Raw genomic sequence first — 5,174 nt, 5'->3', positions numbered from 1 at the left:
TAGCAATTACAAGACTTGCTATTTCTTTCGTGTCATTTGTCTTTGTAACATATTGAACCATGGAAATGATTAATCATTGCCAGCAAATCGAGACGAACAATTTGGCACAGTTAACAGTTACATTCATAAAGATTATGCTATGCTCATCAATGGGTAAAATACTTTAGGTGCAGGTATTTATTAAAATCTATAAATCCTCACTGGATGACTATATTAAAATAGTAATAAGAGACCTCAAAAATTGAATTTGCATCAGGAAAATAACTATCTATCCTACTTAATAATATGGAGTACTTGTCCTACTTATTGATATAAAGTGCTGAGCACATAGAATAAAGCATTTGCATTAGAAATGTCCCAAAAGAAATAATTAAAGAGAGCAGAGAAATATCCATCAAATTTTCAACCCATATATGGATAATATCTACAAAGTACGTTCCCTTAGCAACTTAATGAATATACTACCGTTACTGACGTCTGTAAAATATCCAGAAGAATATCTTATAAAAAAAGTCCTCTAGTTTCTATAGTATAAAAGCCAGGTCGTTTTGAAGAAATGGCATAATGTGAAATCGGAAGTCTGTTTCTGTAGAAATTAATCAAGACCGTGAGGTAGAGAACGTTTCTTGTATGAAAAACTAAAGATGATGCCCTAGGTCATAATATTTCTAAAAAAAGTAAACAAATATTTTAAGATTTTACTAACTCGCTAGTACAAACTCATTCTAGGCCTACTTCTAACAGTGTTTGGCACGGTATCACCAGATAGTTATGTATCAGTGTCACCGTTAAACTCAAACAAACATGCAAACAAACAACAAACACACAAAAAGAAGTATCTTAGTACTACTGTAATGAATACTACGTCACAGGCACATTGTCACACATGATGACACGGCAGATCATTTTAATCTGGCATCCTGTTAATTTGTCGTAGAACAAGTCGAATTAATCACATTGTTTACCATAACTTAAGCCTTATTACATTAATCAATATGTAGTCTTGTGGTTTAATTTTAATGCCTGGTCCTGCTTTAAGTTGGTAACACCCGAGGTTGGCCAATATAATTTTTTCTGTTTCGGCGCCATATGACCTTATAATTTTGTTGATTGAATGTTATTTGTATTCCAAGTTAATAAAATCAATCTGAAAACAATTATTATTTTGTAAAAAACTTGGGCTATCTAATATAAGTTTATCTTGAACCTTAACATTTTTTACTGAGAGTAGCAAATAGAAATTTTGATTTCAACATCGAATCCGGACTTGACAAAATAACTACTCTTCTCTTCTTCCCAAGGGAGTCATTTACTGAAACGTTATAAGAAAATTTATCACCAATACGCATTATTGTAATTGTTAAATCGTAGGTAAAGATAACGGTAAATGATAATTTGTTTACAATTTGGTCCAGAAATTATAAATCAAGTCGGCTATTTATGGTGTTTTGTACTGCATAATTGCGTACGCCGTAACCTTTTACTCGTTTAACGATTTGCTGCAAATTCGCTGGAGCATTTTTGATTGACAGTTTTATATTATTATCACAATGTTAGCTTCAATTATATCGATTAGTGAAGCAATTTTTCATTTCACAATCACAGTGATATACAAATTCAGGAGAATTTTGTTAAAGATGTTTGATATGGTCGGTTTATCTATAAATTCAGGAGGAAAGACATTTTTGTTCTGATTTAAAACATGAGAATAAAGATCAACAAAGCAAGGCTACATTCAGAGAACACGACACAATTCAAAGTCCAGCATATACCAGCAGGGCACCCAGAAGGCACATTTAAAACATTCTACAACCACTGTAATGAATTATAACCAATAATTTCCTAATTAGAAAGAAACATTTGAAAACATCATATATAGAGATGAAAGTTTGTAGGAAGTTAAATAATTGTATAGAGGTTTCCTGAAGAGGAACAGAGTTTCCAACAAAAAAAATGCATTTATAATATGGTTTTAAAAACAAGGCCTCCGCTGTCCGCTTCTGTCCCAAACTCATAGGAAAGATAACGTCCACAGACATTACATAAAGGGACATTATATTTTTAGCATACACTTATGATAATTTTTAATTTAAGTACTGCTATATACGTATATTGCGTTTACAATACCAGACATTCAATAATGCATTTGTTGAAAAAGATGCTGAAAAATAACGTTTATTTGCGAGGATGTTGCAGACATATCTACAAATCTTGTATAACAGAGTTATGTTAAACTATTTCCATATAAGTATCTGGCATCATAATTGGCAGACGTTTGATCATATCAAGACAATGTATTGCAGATATTATCCAAAAATGCCAGAATCTTCTACTAGATGTCTAGCGATGTAATATGTTATTATTTGATGTGATTACAGATATTTTTTTCTGCTTTTGGAGAGGACAGGTTCACATATGTATTTGAAGACAAAATAGAACATTACATTAATCGTTTCAAGATACACGACAATTACTTTAGACACATTATACTTTCTAACCTATTCTTTTCCATTTTTGTTCTTAAAAGCCGAATTGAATAGGGCGGTGTAGTTTTTCGCATTTTATAGTCACATTAAACAAAAAGTTTCATAAAAACTAATACAACGATTTGTGAACATGTGTTAAAATTGAATAAAAGAATAAAATACATCTAAAGTAATTTAAGTATATTATTGTTAATATAGAGCGAGAAAAATATTTAAAATATACAAATATTACTATTAAAAAAAGAAAAAAATTTGCAACTTTTTTTTTTTAAAAAAGCATAGTGAATATAAGTATGAATATAGATATGATATTTCTACCATATAGTCATAGAATATTATTTCTGAAATAAAGCACATTAAGACGCTAAACGATTTTCTAAATTCGTGTTTCAGTAACTAAAGGCAAATTTTCTCTGACTGTAAAGCAACATGATATGTCAACGTTGGCAAAGTTTAAACGACAGATAATAATTTTAATAAAAATAATTTTCTGATAGATACGATACAAATGTAATATTTTGATATGGGAAATGTTCAAGAATCAATCATTTAAGAATATATTCTAGTAGAAATGTGTGTCGTTTTGGGCAAGTATATTTCTAGAATTAGTTTTTGATTGATGATGTGCTTATTCATTTGTCAAATTTTGTCTGCAATAGATGACAAAATGATGACCGAAAACATAATAAGAACAATGTTAATCCTTTCTAATTTGTTTCTGCATAAAGAAAACATAAAATTATTACACCATTTCCGCAATAATACTATAATACATAAATAACCTATACTCAAGTGACAGACAAATATCAGACATGAAGTGATGTTACCGCCTAATATAGATGAAATAGAGAGAAATTGAATCACTAGAGAACGTCCAAAATGTCTTAATTTAAAATGGTGCAGACTCAGTTTAATCTAGTCTGTTTATGGACAGTGCTATAAGATGGGCATTACATTGTAACCTTAAAACAAGTAAACAGTGTTTAGCTAAAAGATTCTTCATTCATATTACAATCCTTCTTATTTGAAAATTTTATTTTTGAAATGTTTCGGTATATTTCCTGAAATTTCATAAAAAATACAGGTGGTTTTGGTAGTCTTTCGTTGAACAAGAAACTTTACACGCATTGCTTAGAACTGTTTGGTTCCAGGAACAGATTTGAGGGTGTTTCAATAAGCTTAGAACTTCCAATACAATCGAACTACAATAAATCTGTATAAACTAAATATCTCATAATTTTTTATCGTTTAAATCTTTATCTGTTTTCGAAATCCGAATATAAACATAAAACACATAAATATAATACAAATCGAATAATATATTCAAAGAAAATGATGAAGAATAGAAGATAAAGTCTCATTATAAGCATCACCCTAAATTATAAAAAAAATCTGCATGTGGTTTTGTTTACTTTAGCATTGTTTGCCGAGGTAAGCAAAATTATGAAAGATGAAATGACGTCTCTGAAGACGATTTTGTGATAATAAAATGTAAATGTCAAGTTTAGTATCTCTTTTCTAGAAACAATACAATCGTTTTCTTATAATAGCTTTATTGATAAAAAAATGGTTTCCGAAGCCGTTTTAGAATATTTATGGTTATTCAATCACTTAATGCAAGGCATTCTGCATTACAAATATTTCATAATATTTATATACAAGTGAACCTTTTTCCGGTAATCAAAATTACAATGATCTATTTTTCTCTTATTTGACCATCTTTTGTTTGCAACAACTGCTATAACATTAATGTCGAAACATAAATTTAGGCTAATGGAGAAAGATTCTCATTTGTTTTTGGCACATGCAGAAAATTGCTGCACCATGTCCGATATAATAGCATAATACATAGATAACTCATACTCAATTTGCAAATGAATATGACAAGCATGTTTAAATGTTTATTATCGATTTAGCCGGTGCTAAGAGGCATAGCGGGTAACTTGCACCTTTCAGTACCGACCCTGAACAGGCTCAATCAAACCGAGTCTGCAATATTTTTTTCGCGTTTTAGGTGTTCTTTAAAGATTTTGGTTTTTCTGTGATTTTGTTTGAATAAACGTAGAGATAGAGTATTTGTTCAATAGTATACTTATCAAAAAAAATTTTATTTTTTATCTAAAACTATCTTCATACTCACTGTCATAAGCCAGGAAGAAGGTGAAGACTGAGCGTTTGCTACTATAACTAATTATCAAAGTTTGTCGAAGATGTTTATTTCTGCTTACAATAGTTCAACGAGATTCTATTGAAAAATGTTTCAATTATAACTAACTTTTTATGTTCAAATCACAGATAACTTAATGCTAGAAGGATTATGTATTAGTACTTAAAACACAATCGATTACCAAAGCGGGAATCATCCAGTATGTAGTAGAATATCAGTGTGAATCAAAAATCAGAATCTGACTGAGTCAACAATGCACTTTTTTCAAGATTTTATGTAAAACAATGCTCATAATAGAAGTTATAAGTATCGCTTTCAATTGTTTATTAAAGACCAACATTGAACATTACAATATTTTCAGTTGCATTACAATTCATCATTCGGTGCAAACGATATTTATAGATCAAGACGAATATTGTGACAATGTTCAACATTTTGAGTGTATTTAAGTTTATCATATGCATACCACTTCCGATATTCACTGAAGAATTCTTGAAGAATCTCTAAATGGGCAGAGGGTA

The sequence above is a fragment of the Ruditapes philippinarum genome, unplaced genomic scaffold (assembly GCF_026571515.1).
Source record: "Ruditapes philippinarum isolate M1 unplaced genomic scaffold, ASM2657151v2 ctg374_1_1_1_1, whole genome shotgun sequence".
Classification (NCBI taxonomy): Eukaryota; Metazoa; Mollusca; class Bivalvia; order Venerida; family Veneridae; genus Ruditapes; species Ruditapes philippinarum.
Note: the sequence above shows the minus strand (reverse complement) of the source record.